Here is a 24,849-nt window from a genome sequence, read left to right as displayed (position 1 = left end):
GGTTATGGTTGCATGCTGATTACCCCCCCACCCCACCCCTCTTATGAGCAGCAAAACTTTGGTTTTAGGGCTGCAAGGTTAGCTTGTATATGGACATACAGCCCCCTCCCACTTTTCCCTATAGGGGGTGTTGAGATACAATATAAACAATAGCATGAGTTGCTTTCTGGCTCGCACAGTTGTGTTTGAAATGTGGCCGACACAACACAGTATACGCACTTCAAAGTTTATACATGCACTGCGCGCGCGTGCGGTAGACCAGGCGAGTGAAACAAAATGGCGTCAATGCGCAAGTTGTCGCTACTCTCTTTATGTAGGTACTCTATCCAGAGTCAGTGCCATATACAGTATCAGATTGACCGACCTGTATTGTGACAGTTATTATTATCACCATAATTTCAATTGCAATACAGAGGTCACAAACATCTTATTTTTTTCTTCATATGACCATCTACGGTTAGCCTGGCAAGTGAGGCATTAAATCGATAACACGACTTTTCTGATTTCTCTGAAGTTATAGTTCTAAGGTTAGGGCCGGGATAGGTTTTTTTAATTTATTCATTTATTTATCAATTAATTAATTAATTAATTAATTTATTTATTCATTTATTTATTTACTCACTCACTTATTCATTCATTTACTTAATTAGTTACATGTAGTTATTTATTCATTTTAAAATCAGAGATACATGATGCACAGTTCTCTTAGGGCCAAACCTGAGCAGAATGTGAGGATTCAGATTATATATTTAAAGTTAGGGTTTATGTTTGAGTGTTTGACATAATGCTTGGACTTTCGGTAGGAAAAATTGTTGCTGGTGCAAATGTCAGGGAACCTTTTTACCATCAACTTCATCATCCCCTTCCCAAAATAAGAACAAATAATCCTCCATGTCTCTACACTCAAACAGTATTGCTAATTAAACCAAATAAACTGAGGATTTGGCAAAGTGCTTCTCAATGTGCTCCACTTGATATACACGCTGGGCACTAAATATTGATTACATTTCAAAAGAGACTAGGTCCCATTTCATGAAGACCTGTTTATATAATGAATTTACTATTAGCCAATCAGAGTGAAGGATTTCAGTAGCTTTTAACTGTTATTGCAAACTTGTTTAATTATAACAAGTTTTATGAAACAGGACCCAGATGAGGAACCAAAACAGTCAACGTTCATTGACAGAATAAATGGGCCTTAACGAGCTTCTTGAACTGGTCTATGGATGCAGCGGTCTTCAGAAACAAAACAAGAAAATCTTCAAAAATTCAAATGCAACTCCTAAATCCCCTACACTCCTGACTAATGCACTGCAGTGTTTCTCTACTCATCTATCTAGCCCTGCAAAATATTGCCGATTATTTCTGACAACAGCAGAGAAGGAAGAAGAAGTTTTGGGAAGCCACTTACATGTACAAGCAAACTCGTGATAAGGAAAATAAATAACTACAAATACCCTCTGAAAGCAAATATAATCACCTAAACGATTGATTAAAATAGACACAAGCATTATTTCAAGTGAAAAATATCAGCTTCTTGCGAGAATGATAACAAAATTATTGTCTACACAATCATGTCATTTTCATTTGACAATACACTATAAAAAGTCTAGTGTAATTCATACTACCGCAAAATCAAGTGGGTACCAGCATTACTGTTGGTGAAAAATGAAAGATTCTTGTAAAAATAATCAGCTCATTTTTATAAGCATTGTTTCAATTTCGACTAGAAATATGCTGGTGGGTTTGAATTCTTAAATCATATTTATAGATGAATATTTTATTATAAAGTGTGTGCATATAACTTGCACCGATGACTTATATCAATTATGCATAGATTTCAACAAAATGCATATAATAAACAATCAATAAAAAGTAAAATCAGCATATAATAAATATCAAAGAACTCCAATTTACCAAAGTGAAAGAATAATGATACAGAAAGTAGTGCACACCAAAAATAAGATATACCCCATACCAGGGTTTTCCTTATATCATTTTATTAAAAAAAGAGAGGCTACTTTACATATTCGTGTGTTTTTTTAAAAGAGTTGCATTGTGAGTGGATAACATTTGCATGTACACACCCTGACAAAATTATTTGTTGTATTTTAGAGGGAATCCAAATTGCGTTTTCCACTTCTTATTCCCAGATTTCAGTAGAAATTTGGAATGTGGGTATGCCACTGTGTATAGCCTGGCTTTAACCTGTGCGTTTTAGGCTGTTTAATGCTGCGTTAGACTACACTGAAAAATCTGCTTTTTCAGAAGAGTTTTTCATAAACATTTTCTGATTTTTCTCAGTCCTCCTCCTACACAGACAGAAGACTCCCATAGTACTTTTAAGGTGGTGGTACGCGCGACACTTACTTAACTACAGCGTGTATGGGGAAAAGGGTGTGCAACTTCACCCTCTACGATTTCTGCTAAAATTCCATATTAATGGGAGAGACAAAGCGCCGGAATGAAAATTAAATTTTTATGAATACCATCAGCTTACCAGTTTCTTAACATATGTGATGTAAAATGCAAACTTTTGATTACGAAGAGCCGGTCGATCGTTCGTCGTCACGACATGTTTCTATTGCACCTTGAGCATATGAATGCGTCAGCGAAACACTTTCATGTTACGATCAACAACATATGATGCCTACCATCGCTGCTGTGTAAATAAGTTACCTTGGTCTATGGAGGGAAAGGATGCCACGAAGCAAGATAAAGTCTCAGCAAAGCATATCCTGACTGAAATAGACTGAACTTTCAGTCTTTTGTAAGACGAAAGCAGCCATATGCAGCTGAACGTAATCTCAATACACAAAGGTGTAAGCCAGGCTTACAAATCCCTGAAATTACTGCCGTTTTCAGACGATTCATGTTTCTCATAAGCCTGAGCCATAAAGATTTGAACATAAACTACATGTCCTTTTTTTCAATAATCATATTGCATTGCAATGCATTGCGTAGAAGAAAATGCAAAAAAATCTTGTGCAAGATCGACAATGGTAAAAATATAACAATGAATATCATTCATCATAATCTCGTAACTCTAATTTTGAAAGACTTTAGAATAGGGAAAAACATGCCAAAGTACAGAACATTCAGAAAAAGGTACCATATTATTTTCAGAAACGAGTACTTCTGGATATTATCTCTTTAAAGATAAAGAGTACATTCTAACTTTCACTTTTTCATGCCTACATTAAATCTTCTCTCTCTCTCAGATTTCTGTTGAAAATGGCATTTTTTCAAACCCTCTTTTCACAATGAAACAACTAGAACATGAGGGCTATAATTTACAATATTTCATTACTCTCCAAAATAAAAAGAATATAGAAAAATATATCCATGATCTCCACTAAGTGGCTTAATAATCTTAAAATTTAATTTTGCTAAACACTTTACTGAAACAAAATTTTGCAAGCTGCAAGCATCAATTGCAATTCCAATTTGGGAATTTTCATTATTCACAAAATTTAAATTTGTACACTGAAAGAAGTTATTCCAAGTCAAGACCTCCCATTTGAAAAAAGGACGAAATTAAATTGTATAAAAACTTCTGCTATGAGCAGCATCCAAACCGTCTCCTGGCAACCTCCATGTGAGTGACCACGCCCCATTCGTCCTTGTCCTCCTCGTACCTCTCAACGGAACGCAGTCCGTCCTGTCCGTCATAGCCCCCGATGGCATAGAGGCGGTTGTGAACAATGGCCGCACCTACTCCGCTCCGTGGGTGAACTAGATGGCTGACGACGGACCAAGTATCGGTGGATGGGTGGTACACCTCAACAGATGCCAGGCTGGAACAGGGAAGATAAGATTTATGAAAGGTGAGCAATGACTGATGCCTTAATTCGTATTAACTGAAAAACAGATATGAAACAATGACAATAAGGATGAATGTGATAAGAATGTAGATAGTTTGAGGTGGTTGTTTTAATTGAATGGTAAAAAAAAACTTTTTAGTAAAGAGTTACAGTAAAAACTGAAAACTAAGGTTAGTCTGATTTCTGCCATTGACTTTAACACAGGGCAAAAACGCTGGTAAAAACAACCTGAGTTTTCTCAGGTAAAAGGTTTTATGCAACGGGCCCCAGGTCATTTCAAAGGGACAAAGTAATGAGGAAACATGTCTTACCAAAGGGCACTTGAACATCCACTTTGTTTTAAAGCAACTGGGCTATCATGATGGAGATACTGATGATAAAAGTGGTGGTGGTGATGATAACAATATCGATGATAATAAAGGTGGTTGTGGTGGTGATGTTGGTAATGATGATGAAGATAATAATGATGATGGTGGTAATTATGATGATTGTGACTGTGATGATGGGTGATCATGATGATGATGATAAGATAAATGGATGTGGTGGGCACGTGGGGATGGTGACGATGATGGTGATGATAATGATGATGATGATGATGGTGATGATGATGGTGATGATGGTGATGATGATGATGGTGATGATAATGATGGTGATGATGATGGTGATGATGATGATGGTGATGATGATGGTGATGATGGTGATGATGATGGTGATGATGATGGTGATGATGACGGTGATGATGACGGTGATGATGGTGATGATGATGGTGATGATGATGGTGATGATGGTGATGATGATGGTGATGATGATGGTGATGATGATGGTCATGATGACGGTGATGATGAAGACGATGAAAACAATGATAGAGAGGATGATGATGAAAATGAGAGGGAGATCATGAGATGATGAACATATTGATGATGGCAATCGGAATCATACCTTTTGTTGTGTTCACATCCACCAATGACATAAATCCTTTCATTGAGACACGCTGCTGCAGTCATTGAACGAGCCACTCTCATTGGACTAACTTCTTTCCATACCTTCAACTGTAGAAGGACACAAAACACAAAAAAATAGCAACATGAATCATTTTATATCAAAGTTAATATTCTCGATGGACTAAGTTCAATATGTACCTTCAGCTGTAGGACACAAAACACACACAAATAGAACATGATTAATATTCTCGATAGACTTACTTCAATATGTACCTTCAGCTGTAGAAGGACACCAAATACACACACAAAATAGAAGATGCATTCTCATATCAAAATGAAACAAATAATAATTTTCCATTATTAAAATACAAATCTGTATATTTCAATTTTCATGAGTTTCATATTTTGTTCAGGAGAACTTTGTGAATCATGTATTATGACGGCTTGGTATCTGATCCGTGCAAAATCATGATTTTTTTTAAACAGAAAGAATAATGCATTATACATCAAACAAATGCCTCAAATCATCAAACTTACATCAAAGTAAACAGCTGATCAAAATAATCTCCTAAAAAGTAGTTGTATTGAAAAAGATTACCAATAAACTGTATAAATTGTACAAGAGAATTTGTGCATTGGTAGTTGTATTAAAGCATATAAACAAATTATTCATTATCAAGTTTTCTTATTTTAGCAGACTCAATTGTCAACTTTTTTAACAGACAAATTTCCTTTGGAGACTACTTCACAAATATTGCACGTAGAATAAAGAGCTCTGATAAACACACACACAAAATTTGTAAAACCACAAATTTCATTCGATGAACATATGATTTGGATTCTGTGGTTACATGTACTGAATAAATTGATGACATTTCCTTTAAAAAACATGACCGATTCAGAACCAGTACAACATTTATTATTTCATTTATAATGAATTGGAAATGAAAATGAAAGAGTGTTGATTGACATGCTGTGGCATTGATATCCTTTTATCACAATCAAAGAGAAATTTATATAAATTCTTTATATCAAAATAGCTCTTGAAAACTATTCCTTCATTTTTTTTCTCTATCCAATATCACAGCTGTCTACAGTAGGGCCAAATAATGCATGCAGGGCCAAATAATGAACGATGTGCGAGAATAGCCAATGGATATACATGTACTGCACCGAGGTCTGCAGGACCGAGTGCGGTAAATTTGGCAAGTCGAGCACAGAGTTTATTATTTAGGTCCTCTATGCACAAGAATTTGTTTTATACACCCCCCCCATGTTACTGAGGTGCTCCAAATGCTACAGGGTTCCCACAGAAATTTGAAAACACAATTCCATGACTTTTTCATGACTTTTCACAAATTTTCCAAATTCCCTGACTTTCCAGGACCACAAATTTTTCCAGGATTTTCCATGACCGTGGGAACCCTGTGCTATATTTGATCTAAATTCTAGATCTAGTCTGCGCTGCCGAGCTGATCATTACCTACATCGCGCCACGATGCAGACCTTGCACTATCCTGCACTCTGACGTCAGAGTGCAGGATAGTACATTTGGTAAGCCATAGTACAATCCGCTGAATATCATGTGATCCGATTTGGACCAAACAGATTCAGGGGTGTGAGTGGTCACAAATAAAAAGATCTGAAAAAAGCTGAGGAGTGGTGAAAAAGTTTGAAAAAGAACGAGCTCCCATTCTTTTTGTACAGAGGAAAGCCAAAAAAAGCAGCAATTAAGCTGAAAAAAAATCTGAACTCTCACACCCCTGCAGATTACAGAACATTCTTGGGAGTTTTATGTTATCTTTCACCCTCTTCTTATTCTGCTTCTCCTTCTCCTTACTCATTCTCTTCCTTATCATTACTCCAATGACCATCTCCTCATCTTCCTCCTCTTTCATCTTCTCTTTCCTCTTCTCTCTCTCACTATTCTTGCTCCACTTGCAAACTCCTTATTTACTTCACGACTCAATTTGTTACTTTCTCCCTTTAACAATATTCATGGGATAAAATAACTCGGTCTAATGCCCCCCCCCCTTCGTCTCTCTCTGTGACTGCAACTAATTGGACAAAAGACCTCCATATATAAACAAGCTGACCGACACAACTAAAGATCACTTACAATAGAATATAAAAGTGTTTTGTCAAAGGCTGACAAAGAACTGCACACTTGAATGAATTTTCACCACCAACAGGTTAAATTTCCTCATTAAATATTTCGACAAGAAAGGTCGATTTCCTTGTACAGTCTTCTCAATCTATTTTACATACGAACCTGAGTGATACATTAATATACAGTATTGTAACAGTGAAAAATAAGTACAAATAGGTCAGATATAAGCATATATCTATATTTCTAAATATACAAAGTAACAAAGCAAATATTTTGCCCTTAACTTTTTGTTATCACTCATTGTTCCTGAAATAATGAATTTCCAATTGTAAAGAACGCAAAATTATTCCTTGGTATACTCTGATCCAGAAATAGGGTTTTTTTCATTTCCATTTATGCTCAATATTATACTTTTTTTTTTTTTTTTACGAAGTAAGAATACTCGTCTATAAAATTGTATTTGATTTGTATTGCTTTATTTTACTTTGTATTGTGTTTTGAATGGAAATGGAATAAAGAACTGAATTGAATTGAATAGGGTGGAATGTTAAAAGTGACTTGCTACACATTTGTAGCATACTCTGGCTATTCTGACCGGGTGTGACATCCCTTTACTCTAAAGAACTTACCAAAGGATGATAACGTTCTACACTCTTCAGATCTTCCGCTCCATCGTATCCCCCAATCATGTAGAGATAGCCCCCGTGTGATATGGCTGCGGCCATACTACGCTGGGTATGCATGTCTGTGTATAAGGGAAAATAAATTTGAAGAATGAATATGTATCAGATATATCAATGATGTATTAAGCATTGTACAGTAAAGAGGAAAAGGCAAATCATAGAAACATGTGTAATATGTTTAAATTTTCAAAATCTTGCAACATTAAAAAAAGTCCATGGATATTTTCAGGTGCCATGAGAACTGAGTGTCTTGCCAACGTATACATCAACCCTGTTTCCACAAATGAGCATGTGACTGGAAGGAGAATAGTTCTGAGTTAAAAGCTTTCAAACATTTAAGGCCTCATATCAATGTCTTATTTCCATGAAAGGTGAATGAATTTTATATCAGCACCTTCACACATTAGTTCTATGTTTGCCTATTTGTGTAGCTACATGTCAATAACTTGCATACACTTGATCAGAGTACACTTGTAACATGAAGATAAAAGTTGTTACCTCCTATACTCTTCCATTCATTGAGGTTTGGATCGTACTGTTCAACAGACTTCACGCTCCTCATCCCGTCATACCCTCCACAGGCGTACACCTGACCTCCGACCGTCGCGACGGCAACACTACTCCTCGGCACCTTCATCTTTGCCACGTTCCTCCAGCTGTCCGTCTGGGGATCGTAACATTCAACGTCCTTCAGAGGGGTGGAATCTGCACCCCCTATGGCGTAAATGATGCCATCCACAATGGCCACGCCTACACCGCGCCTGGACTGCTTCATGGGAGGTAGCGGGGACCAGTTGTTGATGGCGGGCTGGTAACGTTCCGCGGTGCATAGGGTGTTCCGGCTTGGAGATACTTCACCTCCTGGGTTAAAAAAGTTTAAAGTTCAAATGATCACTTCCTTTTCTCCCATTTTACCCAGTATCTTTAGAATTAAATCACTTACAACAAGTACATATATTTTAAACCATTTTGAAAAATGCGGACTTATTCAAAAGAAAGCATTTTTATTTCATGGACACTTCTTCAATTAGAATTGCACCTCTAATTACTCAGCATGTCTCCCGTTATTATCATCTAATTTTTCTATCTACACTACATGCACGTATGCAATCTAATGAAAAGACAGGAAGAAATGACAATACAATTTAACGTACATGTAATCACTATGGAAGGTGCATACTGTAAAGTCATCATTGTTTTCATGGTAAAATTGCCAATTCGTCTACTGCCAACTCGTCCACTCACCAAATAATCTGCTTTCATTTATTCTAATGCCATTCTGTCCATCAACATTTCGTCTAACAACCATTTGGTCCAATAACCATTTGGTGCAATAACCATTTGGTCCAATCATCACTTCGTCTAATCACCATTTCGTCTATGACCATTTTTATTCATAACCAGTTGGTCTAATATCCATTTCATTTTCATTCATTTTGCACAATTAACACTTCGTCCAATTAGACCAAATGGTATATGGACTAAATGGCTGTTGGACCAACTAGTTAAAAGACGAAAAGGTGATTGGACAAAATGGCAATTAGACCGTGTGGATAGTGGATGAACTGATGGTAGACCAAATGATAGTAAACGAATTGGCAATTGGATGAATTGGCATTAGACAAATTGGAAATAAACCGTTTTCATGGCAGATCTGCCAAAGAGTAAGTATTTTATGATATACCTATAGAGAAAAATTTCATTCATAAAGTCGCAAAATTCTATTTCAATGAAGGATTTTCACTTTAAATAAGCAAGGTAATCCTGTCTGAAAAGTAACTTGATCATATCCAATCATATAGTCAATTTTCTTTCATTCTTTAAATATTATCATTAGTATTATACATATCACTGGCAAACAAAATATGAAAAAATAAGGCAGAAAAGCATTAAAAATGTTTGCTTACAGTACATACATGTATGTACAATGTGAATAATATGGTCAATATACTTTTAAAAAAAATTGTAACCATTTCTTGGTAAAAAAAAAATATAAACAGGGAAAATAGAAGTCAAAAAGGAAAGAAGAAAACATGAACAAATTATCACATATGGAAACCAATTATTTACCTTCATGAAGGCAAAAAGCAAAACTATCACTGTGCATTGTATTAGCAAGAATCTAGATTGTTTTTCTACAGTGTGTGGTCAAAATTCATACTTTTGTAACTGCCAGGTCTGAAATATATTACAGATAAGTTCTAGAATTTGCAAATATATCCCATCCCAAAAGGTTGACATTTGATTTGATTTTGGAATTAATGCGAGAACAAACAATATTTATACAAGCCCAGCCATTTGAACTTTGACCCTTTGACCCTGAAAACAAAGGAGCTTTATAAAAGTTGATCTGTCAAATGGTTTTTCATTTATTTGAAGAATGAGCCATTTTCAGGAATTCAAATCAATCAAGCATATATTTTCTTCTGATTGACACAGGTTACATCTAATTTCATATACAGTACATGCATAAAAATAAACAAATAAAAAATATAGCAATATAACCATGAATGTTAATACAATATGTAATTTATGTACATGTACATGAAAGAAGGCATTAAAAAAAAGCAGCAGGTGACCCTTTGTCTTGTTGACAGACACACCCAGTACTTATCAGTTTGTCTCTCTTTATGCACAATTGAACCAAAAGTAAAGTTGATCTGTCAACTTACTTATGAGTTACCATGAGAATAAAATGGGATTGATGGAACATATATGGCTGGAATACACTCCTGGCAATCACTTAATATTGAGGACAGATTCATGAAAAATTAATATACCTGTCTTGAAATTAACAGTAGGTAGTCCTATGTTGTTTTGTCATTTGCACACCATCCACAAATCTATTTTAATTTTTGTTAATCTCCTTCTTCGGGGGGGGGGGGGGGTGGATAGAAATAAAAGAAATTAATATTATGGAAGGTCATTGCAAGTGTACTTTTGTACCAACTGAGACAAACAGGAATAAACTCTGTGCAGACGATGTACAACTATAATGTCATCTTCGTGATTGTCATTAATGAGTGATCATCCAATCAAAAACAAATCATGGTTACCATGGCAACCAGCATGAGGGTATTCATCTTGTCACAAAGGGAATTCAGGTTGGATGAATCTCGTTAGCATGGAAGATTCAATTTGATATGGACGTCTTCAATCAAGGGCAGAAAATGACATGAACATATGTCCCATAGCTTAGCACATGCTATCAGTTGTGCCATATTTTTCAAATAATTTTAAAATGCCCAGATGCAAACTTAATTGCAAAATGTAAATGCTAAATAGTGAATTCTTTTGTGTGTGCATAAAATTTCACTTTCTCTTTGCTGTGTATTCAAGTACATGTACAATATATCTTTATGAAATTTTTTTGGGGGGTGGGTCTTTTAAACCACTGCACATGTGAGGTAAATCTACCAATCCCTGTCAAAGGAGACAATTTAAGAAAAAAAAGATTTTCATCAAGTTGAGATTGTGACTATATTGACTACATTTGCTACTATTACTGTTACATGAACTCACCAATGACGTAAATAAACTGAGCTTGGCTACATGAATGTCTCGGCACTGTCCTCATGCTCACTTCCCAGTGTAATCCTGGGTAAAACTTGCTGCCATGGTAACGACGAGCCTCATCCACAAACTTCTGAAACTTCTCGTCCTTCATGAGGAGACGGTTTTCTATAACCCGAGAGTTGAGGAACTTCCAAGAGAGCAGGGGAAGGCGGACGTGTTCGAAGACGTCTCCGATGAGTTGTTCCCGGTTGGCGAGGTCGTGCTGGATCCAACGGAGCACGGCTTGGTAGACCTCCTCTTCCTTGGCAATGTTCAGGCTGTCCTTTTCAATGAGTTTAACAAGGTCTGGTAATGTAGAATAATTCAGAAAACTCATCATATTTATATGTAAATATACACAAAAACACTAAAATTAATACAAAATCCAAGAACATTAATCTGGTTTTGGTACTTTGTAGGTATGGCTATCACCTGCTACATGAAACATTTTTCAGAAATTTAACACAGATTGCTCAGAACTTTACTAATGCTGCCCAAAATATCAAAATACAAGAATCTTGTTTTTCAGGCAACAGCTCACCAAAACAGGTCAACTTTCTGGTAAAACATGTTATTTCCCCTAAAGGAAACCCCTTCATCCGATCAATTTCATAATATGCCAATTTAAAAAAGTGCACATCACATTTGCAGATTCCCATGGACATTATAAGACTTGACCCAGGCTTTGGCTGAAGCATTCATGGGGGTGCTACAACAAAATAATACACTTTAAAGTTAAAGTAATAATAATAAGTAAGGTAATAAGTTAGGAAAAATCAATATTCGAGTCAACTTCAGGACCAGCCTTTTGTATTGTAGAGAAGCATTTTTTAGATCAAACACAAATAACCACAGATGTAGCACCAGGATATTTTGATTGGAGGGGGGGGAGATGATCTAAAGTAGATATCCAATTCATATAGTAATGGTATTATAGAGACCCAAAATCTCTTTTAAAATATACATTGCTCTCCTTTTATCTTTATCATCTACTTCTTTCATTACAATTTTCCTCTACAGGTTTGAATTTGAATTGGCCTGCACGTCTATAGCCTCTTTGAGGCGTCCAAGTGCAGTATTTACAAGACAAATTACTATAAATGTTTAGTTAATCCATCTCAAACCGGGTACTAGGCTCTGGGAACTTTAGTATAAAACGAAACTCCTATTGGGAACATCTAGAATTACAGTTTTAAAACTATAATTGACATTCAAGATTTACTGAAATAAGAATGCTTGCAAAGTTGCAATTATTATGTAAACATTATGGCCCGAATTCACAAAGGTGGATTCTGCAAAATCCACGGATTAATCCACGGATTTTGTTGAGTCCACAGTCCACGGATTCGCTTTTGTGATTCACAAAGGTGGACTCGACCGAATCCACGGATTCTACCAAGTCCATTACGTCACGATTTCGAGTCAACTGTTTGGGGTGGTCTGAAACAGTGGACTCCACAGAATCCGTGGATTCTAGGCGTAATTGGCCAATCACAGCGCAGCATTTGGGTACATCTTGTGCATGTAGCAGACAACAACCGCTGGACGATAATTTTGCAGCAAAATTTAAGGTGGAAGACTGGACGTGAAAGTGGTGGAAAAAATACATGCTGGACCGAGCTCCGAGAAAATTGTGAGTAATTTGACATATTTGTTTGATGAGCAATATTTTTTGTAACTTTTTATGCATTGATTTGTGAAGTAATGTCCGAATTTATGTCATAAAATAGGTACGGTCATGAGAGTCGAGTTAGTGAAAAAAATTCTCGCGGAAATGGTTTTGTGTAGCCCCATAAGTGCATTTCTGTGTTGGTCTTTCGCGAGCTCTGTGACACGGCTAGACGTACTCGTTGACGTTAGACGATTAGACCCTTGACTTGTTCCCCTTTTCACTCGGTTCTTCCGAAATTTCTGATTCCCCTTGACCCTGTCGCTGGATTTTCTTAGATCTACATGGTCTATATTACTCTAGCTTGCATGCCTGAAGGCTCCTGGAGAGTAAAAATCAGTCGAGTTACCGTACTCGACTACGCCTACGGTGCACTCAGTCTCAGAATGATAATCAGATTCAGAACTGACAGAAGTTCAGTTAGTACTATCATAGTAGGTCCATGGTACTATCCATGGTCATGATGATGGTCATGAGTAAGCCTACGGGCCGGCTATGAATACGTATGCCTAGACTGATTTTTACTCTCCAGGAACCTCCAGGCTAGTCTTTTCAGCAATTTTGAAGATTTCATTTGAGATGATGAATCGTTTCAAAGAAAATAAATTTGGGAGAGCAGTCATGTATTTTTATTTTAGCAAAGAAAAAAAATTGGCGTTTTCAGAGATAAAATAGGGGATGTCCTTACAGAGATGAGACAATTTTCAGAATACAGATTTTAGAGAATTTTCTCAAACTGTTATCTCAATGACTGATGACTGAATCTCATTCTAGTCTCATGCTCATCTTTCTTATGACTATTTTCTTTGCCATTGAAACTTAACCCTATGTCATTTTCATTTTCTATGCAGAACAAAAAATGGCAGAAAATCACCGTGCTCATTTAATGCATCTTGATCGTGTCAACAGCCTCAGAGAGGTAAGCTTTGTTTCAATTGAACAGTAAACCGATGCAGTGCTTTAATATTGCAAAATATTTCCCTTTTTATAACTGACAAAATTATGACTTGTTTCTATATGGAGGAGATACTGATTGAAGCACTAGTGATGAAACCAACATGGCAAATTTTCGTTCCTACTTGCACAAGCAGTGACAATTTTCAAGATTTAAAAATGGATGGAGTCAAAATGAATGAAAGGAGTACAGCAATTCAAGCAGCAGATTATTTGAAACATTTGACTTGATGTATGCAATGCATATATTAATGTAAAAACAAAATTAGGAAAAGAAAAACAAACTTAATCCTAAATAGACTGGGCTATTTCCATACTGTACCTAAGAAGACTAGGGGGGGGCTGAATGTTAGCAAACCTTACCTATTGTTCAGGGAATCTTGAATTATCATTTTTTTTTTCATGTTTGTCTACTCTAATTCTTTTTCCATGTATACACAGATAGCCAACAGGCCCAGACCCTGACGGGATTACAGAAATGAATGAATCCTTTTGAGTTGTACATGGATGAAGCCTTTCGAATGCGGTATCGCTTCTCAAAAGAGACTGCACTCCATCTCATCAACACGCTTGAGGGTGATCTGAGGAGGAATACAGAATGTAGTGAACCTCTACCTGTTGTCATAGGTGTCATCGATGGGACTCGTGTCTACATTAGGAGTCCTGGTGGGGAACAAGCCCTGTACTTCCTTAATCGGAAGAACAGGTATTCCGTCAGTGTGCAGATTGCATTTTTAATATAAATGTAGACTCTGTTATGCCAGTCTGAACTTTTGGGAAAGGGTCGATAATGTGACTTGTACTCCTATCATCATTCCAATGTCACTAAAGTATAATAGCGGTCATTGACTATTTTTAAGCATTGAAATTTAGATTGTTTTATTTAGCACCCTCTCTTTGTAATGTACTGTACAGTACTTATTTGTCCTTTAAATATGCTCTTGAGCATTTTCCTTACAAATTCATTTATCTTGATATTAGACGCTACAGACTAAGAATTTAAGTGAGTCTTTCGATAATTGTGTTTGATATATCAACATATACCGTAAGTAACGGTGTATTAACCGCACCTTTTTCTCGGCGGGATAGAAGCAAAAGTCGGGGGTGCGGTTTATACACGGTGACGGGTCCGAGCCAGCCCGCCGTAACCCCTCCCGTACATGTACGATGTCTGCCAGTTCACAACACGTCGAGTGGCCGGGCGTAGCCGCCCAGGCAATGTCGTTTAGAGGGGTATGAGCCGCGGGTAATGAGAAGCGAACGATCTTAATTAAATGATGTCCATAACAAACGCACCCACCTTCATGACACTAATTTTGACTTTATTCTCGATTCAAAGTAGTGAAGTTCCCTGGCTAATTTAAAAGGGACGCCAAGCATACTCGGTAATATTTTTGTCACCGATGAGCGAGAGTTGAGTGAGCTTGCTTTAATTGCGTTGGAATGTGGTTATAATGCGACTTAAGCTGGCGCTATTCAAAGTCCCGTTTCGCGCCAGCTTTTTTTTGCCTTCCTGTTTGCTTTTCATAAGATACCATGTAAACCATGCACGAGAGAGACGGCACGAAGCCGAAAAAAACAACTGGACAAAATGTCAATTTCTTTGTTTCTTGAATCTTCCTGTAATCCCGTATCCAAAATTCATGCTAAGACATCAAATTTTCGAAAGTGATTGTGAGGTTGTGATGCAAGAAATGTGAATGTTTCTTCCTCCTACGCTGGGAAAGACACAGATCATAATTTGATGTACTGGCATGACTGGTACTGTATCGTAGTTTGCAATGTAATGGCAGTGCTATGTGTGTGCGTGTACACTGTGACTGTGAGGTGAGTGTGTAAGTTGCCAATATTGGCGGGACCGTTCTTTCTTTCTAACATTTGTAGATGAATTGATCAAGAACAGCAGATTTCCGCATACCGGTGATCTCTTTGGATACTTTGAAATATTAAAAACTTCGATTTTGTTTCTTCGTACCTCAAATATGCATGTAAATGTAAGATTTTTTTTTTTTTTTTTTTTTTTTTAGTCCAAAGTTGGGGGTGCGGTTAATACACGGGTGCGGTTAATACACCGTTACTTACGGTATACAAAATCTTATAATTCCATCATATTTCTTTAAGTTAGAGAAGTGTGAAAATTATTCAGACAAAGACCAGATCTTTCTAACTAGGTTTACTTTAAAAATAAATACTCTTTTTCTTACTGTCATGCTCTTCGTGTATTTTTCAATTGATAATACCGAAGTCATGTATCAATATTCAATAAATACTTAAGGCAGTGTATACAGCCACACGCGTGTGTCTTTACCATCCAGCCACACGCGTGTGGTTATATCCAGAACACCTATCTGTGGATACCGCCACACGCCGCCAGTAATAACAGTAAAACACGTATGTAGGTCTGACCGTCTATATCACGATCAAAATAACCTCATTTCTTCATTAAATTCTTACATTCTAAACCCCTTTGATATCCTTAGATCGTTTCAATTTCATTCTCACCGTCTTCTCTCCTTGCTTTTCTTGTCTTGTTACAAACGGTCGTCTGTTTAACAGCAAATTCTCTTTTTCTACTTGTGTCGATTCTGGCTTCCTTCGCGGTGGCAGACCCATACAGCGTTAGCGCAGTAGCTCCGATACACAGTTTGGGTTTCGTACGTACGCACGTACGCGCACATAGCCTAGAGTCAGTAGAGAATCGACACAAGTAGAAAAAGTGTGGAAATTTGCTATTTAACAGGCGGCCTTTTGTAACAAGACAAGAAAAGCAAGGAAAGAAGACGGTGAGAATGAAATTGAAATGATTTAAAGAAATCAAAGGGGTTTAGAATGTAAGAATTTAATGAAGAAATGAGGTTATTTTGATAGTGATATAGACGGTCAGACCTACATACGTGTTTTACTGTTATTACTGGCGGCGTGTGGCGGTATCCACAGATAGGTGTTCTGGATATAACCACACGCGTGTGGCTGGATGGTAAAGACACACGCGTGTGGCTGTATACACTGCCAATACTTAAAGGGATTGTTTAACTTTGTGAGCAACTGATTTAAAAAATTCTCAAACCAAGATGAAACATGTGTACAAGTGCATGTATTGGAACTAATAAACCCTGAAAACAACCATTATTGAGAATGAAAAGCTAAAACTACAAGGCAAACCCCGATTTTGTAAATAGGCATCTTATAGACGCCTAAATAGTACACATAAGTGTATGGGATGAAATTAAGATGGTGTTTCCGGTCACTTTATATTTCAATTTTTGAAGTACTAAATAATTATTTTCGAAGGCAATTTTTTCTGGGCTTCATTTTTGTAACATATCACAGACACAGGTGACAAGTGTGACCTTCTAGCTCAGATTTTTTAAAAGTCAAACCAATGTTAACCAATCACTTTAATCATCATACAGAGTACTGAATATAAGTACATTAAAACCATAAATATAATATAGTATTACCCCTATCTGACGTCTGAGCTGGACATTTAAAATGTATTGCCCTTGTTTTCATGAATATTGATAATGAGTCAGGTACTGTATACTATATTTGTTTTTCTTGGTCTTTATAGTACAATGTCATCCATTGCAACATAATTCCTAATTTATGAATAGATATGTCTATATACAGTTTTTATGATATCAATATTCAAATGAATTTTCCCAACCACATCAACAAATCAAGAACTTCTGTTATTTCTTTATCTATGAGTATTTAATATAATCTGCAGTACTGTTGATACAATATAAACCCCTCAAAAAAAGTTTGTAAATCTGTGTTTGGCAATTAATTTCTCCCAACTCCCAATTTTACGTAATGCATATTTGATATCATTGTTTTTTCAATGAAATTTGTTGGGGACTCTTCTGATCATAAACAGCATAAAATAAATACATTTAAACCAGCAAAGCTAAAAATAATCATACATTTATGATTTTTGGTTGAAAACATAATTTGCATTGATTTTGTACACGAAATCACGCTTGTGAGCAATTTTTTGTCTGACATAATGTTACGTAATTTTGGAACCGCGTACCCGGGTGACGCAAAACTGGTCTCATAAGTTGCGCAAGACTTGAAAGTAAAAGTCAGCGAGCACGTTAAAAAAAATCGCTCTGCGAAAATATTGCGTAAATCATTGAGGGGGGGGGGCTCCGAGGCCTGTATAGGGTTAATGGTATTCCATGATAGTATGATGTATATAAATTTTAAAAAAAATATTTTTACATGCATATCACTTGACTTGCAGAAAAATAAATTCTAACAGTCATAATCTATGTAGCCATAGTTAAATAATCATGTAAATTGTGGTTATTCATGTGTGGAAAATGTGACAAAATAATATATTAAATTGTTGTCTGTTATCAAATTGAATTGATTGTGCTTTGAATTATTCCAGATGTTATTCCCATTCATAAGAGTGATCATGGTGATGATATGTTTTTTGTGTGTGTCAAAATCAAATATAATGCTGTGATATTTTAGATTAGGTGATGATGTTTAAGTATAAAGGATTGGAATGTCTGAAAACGTTATTCATGATTAGTTTCCTGATTGTATCATGATCATGGCGTGATTCAAAGTGAATTGGCAATCAGTGATTACCTTGTTCTTAAAGATGGATCCAGTGGTGCTTTAGTGATGTGGAATTGGTTGCTGTAAAAAGGATTGTGATTAGTTTCTCAGTTACATATCTTATCCTGTCTATCTGAGATTAACTCGATTAAATAATGGATTTCTGCTTTTTGCCACTTCAGGGCCATGGTTGATCAGGTGCAGCTAGCTGATGATGTGCTTCTATTTTGTGTGTGTGTGTGTGTAAAGATACACAACAATCAATGCCAGCAAACATAATTCTTGGGAGATGGGGGGGGTACCAGCAAACATTTATTTTAGAATAATATTTTTTGTATATTGTGTATATGCTGCAGATGTTTGTTTTCATGACACTGAGCATGCGCAGTGCAGTCTCAAAAAGGGGAAGTCCCTAAATTTGATTGAAAATCCACGGTTGAATCCGTGGATTTGGTTGAGTCCACGGTTGAATCCATGGACTCAACCGTGGGTCTGGTAGAATCCGTGGATTTTTGAGTCCACTGTTTGTGAATCACAAACTGTAAAATCCGTGGATTATGCAGAGTCCACCTTTGTGAATTCGGGCCTTTGTTTCTTGGCCAATATTTTGGTATGAATAATATTAAAAAAACCCAGAACATATATGAAGTCTTTATTCTGTAATCTTTATTGTCATCACAACTAAAATAAGGAGTGGGGGGCAGTACCACCTACATGTAGTATGCAGGTAGAACCTTGAATGGGTCTTCACACAAGACAAGCAAATATAAAACTTGGTTCAATTTTTTGAGAGGGGCATTCTGTACATGAGTCATTCGGCCCGTTTCTACAGAGAATCGTTAAACGGTATTACCCGCATAAATATCCAGAATTCCGGAAAAGTTCCCTGTTGAAACAGACGCGATGCGGTTGATTGATAAACCGCATCGCGCAAAATATGGTTTCTCATAATCACCTCTGGGAGGTGGTTATTGCCGTATTCCGTGACGCGGAATGTGAGTTAATCGGATCATTCGCACTGTAGACACAGGTTGGGCGATGCGTTTTTTTTATTTCGGAAAAAATAAACAATTTTTTAACGATTCTCTATAGAAAGACGCCGAATGGCAGGGACCAGCATATATTCAGACATGATTAAATTGAATGAAGTAAACTAAGTGCCAACCATGCCATTGCTCTACTGAATACTTCTGACGGTAGCTGATATGTTTTGAAACCTGCATCCTGCTACCTTATGACTGGTGCTCTGCACCAGCATTTACCATACTAAATAACAAGAAATACAGCCTACCTTTAGTACTGAGTTGTAGGAATTCATCGTGCGCAACGACCTTGGGGAAGTTGAGGTGAACGAAGGCATCCGCTGCCTCACTGAGCTCAAAGCAACCATGCATTCTGGCAAAGTTCCTGATCCCCAAGCAATTAGTTGGGTGCATTTGAGTCTTCAAAAAGTCACTGCACAGATTTATCACCGATTCCATCTGCAAGACACATGCTGCATTCGTGATGCTCTGGACATTTTCCTCGGTGATGTCTATGTTTGCACTGTAGGCAAAGTTCACTATGGCTTCGATGGCTTCGGCATTCATGTCCTGGAGTTTGACCACTTCCTGTCTTGACTCCTTGAGTTGGCTAGTGAACATGGCATGGAAATAAGGACTACAAGCCGAGAGGACCAAGCGGTGCGCAGGGATCTCCTTGGATTCGACGGAGAGGACAACGTCGCAGAGTTGCTTCTGGTCATGAAGGCTCTGGATGACGGACAACATGCTCAGAGCATGTTGCTGACGTCGGACGAAAGTCTGGTCATCCTCGCTACTGCTCACGACCTGGGACTGTATCCTAACTCTCTTCTCAGATACAATAGAAGGTCCAGGTTCAAGAGGCCTCCGAGGGGTATCTCCTTCAAGCTCCATTCTAAGAACTTCAATCTACCCAAGAACTTGGTGAACTTGTCTTCCTATTCCATGCAAAAAGTGATTAAGCAGAAAGACATTCAGTAACGCCTGCATCACATCATGTAGATTGCTAAGACTGAATTTTGGGGAAAATAAAAATTGATCTTTAATTACCACACACATTCAGAGATAACTAAAAAATTGTTGGTGATCAATGTTCTGGCGTCAGTCTCCTATTACCGTAAGTAACGGTGTATTAACCGCACCCGTGTATTAACCGCACCCCCAACTTTGGACTAAAAAAAAAAAATACTTCTCACATTTACATGCATATTTGAGGTACGAAGAAACAAAAACTAAGTTTAAGATTTCAAAGTTAAGTATCCAAAGAGATTACCGGTAAGCGGAAATCTGCTGTTCTTGATCAATTCATCTACAAATGTTAGAAAGAAAGAACGGTCCCGCCAATATTGGCCACTTACACACTCACTCACAGTCACAGTGTACACACACACAGAACTGCCATTTCATTGCAAACTACATGTACATACAGTAGCAGTCATGCCAATACATCTTATCAAATTATGATCTGTGTCTTTCCCAGCGTAGGAGGAAGAAACATTCACATTTCTTGCATCACAACCTCACAATCACTTTCAGAAATTTGATGTTTTAGCATGAATTTTGGATACGGGATTACAGGAAAGTTCAAGAAACAAAGAAATTGACATTTTTTTGCAGTTGTTTTTTACGGCTTCGTGCCGTCTCTCTCGTGCGTGGTTTACATGGTATCTTATGAAGAGCAAACAGGAAGGAAAAAAACGAGCTGGCGCGAAACGGAACTTTTAATAGCGCCAGCTTAAGTCGCACTAACCATATTACAACGCAATCTCTAAGCTCACTCAACTCCCGCTCAGCGGTGACAAAATTTTACCGAGTATGCTTGGCGTCCCTTTTAACTTAGCCAGGGAACTTCACTACTTTGAATTGAGAATAAAGTCAAAATTAGTGTCATGAAGGTGGGTGCGTTTGTTTTTGACAATATCTAATTAAGATCGTAATAATTGCTTCCCATTACCCGCGGCTCATACCCCTGTACACGACATTGCCTGGGCGGCTACGCCCGGCCACTCGATGTGTTGTGAACTGGCAGACATCGTACATGTACGGGAGGGGTTACGGCGGGCCGGCTCAAACCCGTCACCGTGTATAAACCGCACCCCCGACTTTTGCTTCTATCCCGCCGAGAAAAAGGTGCGGTTAATACACCGTTACTTACGGTATGCTTTTTCACACTGCTTTTCCCTTACCCCATACTATCCTTAACCTCAGACTATCCTTGACCCTGTACTTTTATTTTCACACTGTCTTTCTTAACCCTATACTATTTGCTTAGCCATGGTTAATGCCTTAACCCCGGACTATCGCGCAGCTCATGAATATAGATGATTTTGCCACACGTGATTAACGTGCAATATCGACTTCTGTGATTGGCTAATGCTTAGCCCCACTCTTCCTTTGCCCCACTCTTCCTTTGCCCAGTTTCATTTCACATTGCATCTCTTAGCACCACAATATGCTGGCTAACCCTGCTTTTCTACAGGACCAGATAGTACCATACTATTTACCATGCTAGCCCATTTTGCTAATAAGTAGTGTGAAACCGAAGTGGGCTAAGCTTAACCCCAGGTAATTGGTGGGGCTAAGACCGGGGAATAATTTTATACAAAATATAAACCTGTCCTATTTTTCTATTTAACGTACATTGACGATCTGGTGACAATTGGCAAACTTAGCCGATATTTCCCAAACCTTGACAATTTTATCATTTTTAATTATGTACAGTCAATGTTACATATTCTTGACTGACTAAAGTTCGACTTTTTTGTAATTGATATAATAATTACTTCTCAAAAATGAAATCATCTACATATATGTGTCAGGTATATTCCAAGCATTTTTATATATCGGTTAACTATTAATTTCACAGAGTATCAAAATTAAGCGCTAAAACTGAACAATGGTCATCGCAAGGGGAAAAGGTATACGCAGGTACGTGGAATATACCACCCGAAACCAGTATGGGACTAGATAATCCCATCTAACACACTCGGGGATCTGCGCTCGCTAAAAATGAACTTGATTTTTCTCTTCAGGAAAAGTTGGATACATACTAAGCTAGGGAGCTCTGACCTGCGAAGCGATCATATGGATGAAGGTCTATTGTGAGACACAAAATCCTGATATCGAGGCACAAACTGGACCCTCAAAAAAAGTTAAAGTTCTGTCTCGATCGTTCTCCTTCGGTCAAAATTGAGAACAGAATGGCCGATCGATACCGAGAACGAAAGCAACGGAGGTCTAACTTTTCTTTTTTATTGAGGGTCCAGTTTGTGCCTCGATGTCAGGATTGTGTGTCTCACGATAGACCTTCATCCATATAATTGAGGTAAGTGCATAATTCATATTTTCCCCTTTTATTTGGAGTGCTATTGCAACCCATTCTACCCATTTTGGAGAGTATATGTCCGCTAGTATTACACGGACGAGTTCTGGGCTCGGGCCGGAGCTCCCTGGGTTAGATGCATACCGGGGGTGGGGGGCACTCAGTATGGCAATGAGTCGAAACTTCGCGTGTCCATACTTCACGGGCGGTCATTATAAACAAACTAGCCAATATCCTTAAAATCTGACATCATCAACGTGAAAAGCGACCTAAAATTATCATTTGGCGCAAGTTTCTTCAGGATGAGTTCAGTATTCATGAAAATTGACAAAAGATCGGCAAATTTGTCACCGTAAGCAGCCGTTCTGAAGAAATATGATATTCTCAACAAGCATCCCGACATCATCATCTTGCAAACAGATATCATCAAAAATGTGAGTTCAATATGGTACTGACTGATTCTATAGCATTTTGTCGTCAATCTGATATAAATATCTCGCATTTTGAGCTTGATTTTTTGTTTAAATCTCTCAAAAAACTGGTCCGCGAAGTTAGGTCACACTTTTTAAGAACAGTATTCCAGCACAGCGCACATTCGTCGATCGGAATAGAATTCTGAGATCGCGATACCGGCGAAACCCCTTGACCTACTTCACATTATTGTCAATGATTTTATATTTTACGATCTTGCCGTCAATGTGGTAACTATTTCTTTAATTGGTTTTGTCATAAATTGTGAATATTTTGTGAACAAATTTAAGCCTGAAGAATATTTTTGAAAAGTCAGTGAAGTTTGGACACCGCATCATTTGGGTGTTGAGTAGGTGCCGCGGAAAGGAACCCCATTTTTACACTCAAATTTCCGTTCCAAGGCATAGCATTTTATAATATTGAAAAAAAGAACAAAGAAAGCCACTCCAAAGCAAAGCATTTTCTTCTTTTCGAGAGAGAAGAAAGAAATCTGTTCCAAATCCGCTTTGCCAAAGGCAGCTTCGCATATTTTTCGTTAGGCTGCTGTTCCGGCTGCATCAATCCACTCTAGAAATTTTTTTTTAAATGTTAAAAACCTCGAAACAGCCGTCTGTTTCGAGGTTTTTAACATTTAAAAAAAAAATTTCTCCTCGTACACAGACGGCTCGCTATCGTGCAGCAAAATCCCCCATCGGAGCTCAATTTTTGTCTATAATGAATAAAAATTTTGAAAATTAACGCGACCAAAATGCAAATTTATATTCCCTCTTGGCATTAATTACCAAAAACCGGATAAAAATGAACAAAAACAGTGACTTACCTCGGCTGTCGCGCAAATTCACTTCCCCGTTTTATCCGATCTTAAGTACATAAGCATATGGCCATTGAGTCCCCTGTACAGATCGCGCTAGAACTTCGGTCTCTGTATTTGGTGAGTGAACGGAATTCAGCTGAACAACCAACAAAACAGAGACCGAAGCTTTTGGTCTACCGCAGAATGCTTTCCGACCATCGCCTCTGCGCGAACGCTTCCCCCGGCCGTGCCAGCTTTCAACATTTTCTGCTAGCTCAGTGAGTAAGGCGACAGATTGGAGATGCCTTGTTTTTTCTTTAGTTTTACAATTACAGCGAGACTAGGTTCGAATCCATCCAACATGTCCAAGATTCCAAGTTCCAACCGGAACGCAAGACAAAAAAAAAGAAAAAGAGAACGAAAGAAGGGGTTTTGGAGAAGTCTTTTTTTTTAATTAGTGGAGGGGACATAAAGAAGTCTTTCTATGGATTGTAAAATTGCAACAGAATATTTTCTTTCAACACCCCCTCAGTCAGTCAGTGACAGTGAGTCACTCTCAACCGGAGAGCCCGGCCCAGTCGGCCAGCGCTAGCCTGGAAGAGCGCGATCCACGGACGCTACCGGTACTCCCAACGTAAGCCAAAAGAGCTAGAGAAAAGCACTGATTATATTATGATGATATAATTATAACTCCAGTGATTCCAATACTTACACGCACAACCTTTGTCTTGTCCAATTAGCCAGGATTTTAGGATTCCAGATAGCTGTCAAATTAGTTTAATTTGACGAGGGACTCACGATTCAGCAGCAGATCGCATGCGCTGCGCGGCGCATGAACGAGGAGGGCGCATGTCGAATTTATGCAAGGCCCTATATAAGCCACCGATCAGTGATATAAACATAGGCCTACAATATAGGGCCTTGAATTTA

At 37.7% G+C, this 24,849-nt stretch overlaps 1 long non-coding RNA gene and 1 pseudogene across 1 annotated transcript; one reads left to right on the top strand and one right to left on the bottom strand.

Annotated features, from left to right (window-relative positions):
- Nucleotides 1-613: 613 nt before the first annotated feature.
- LOC121426266 lies at nt 614-24,766 on the bottom strand (annotated as a pseudogene).
- LOC121426267 lies at nt 12,381-14,779 on the top strand. Its single transcript, XR_005971584.1, has 3 exons — nt 12,381-12,746; nt 13,634-13,701; nt 14,178-14,779. It is a non-coding gene; the product is annotated as an uncharacterized LOC121426267 (long non-coding RNA).
- Nucleotides 24,767-24,849: the final 83 nt, after the last annotated feature.

Source organism: Lytechinus variegatus, chromosome 13 (assembly GCF_018143015.1).
Source record: "Lytechinus variegatus isolate NC3 chromosome 13, Lvar_3.0, whole genome shotgun sequence".
In the NCBI taxonomy this organism is placed as follows: Eukaryota; Metazoa; Echinodermata; class Echinoidea; order Temnopleuroida; family Toxopneustidae; genus Lytechinus; species Lytechinus variegatus.
Note: the sequence above shows the minus strand (reverse complement) of the source record. Positions and strands in the feature narration are given on the sequence as shown.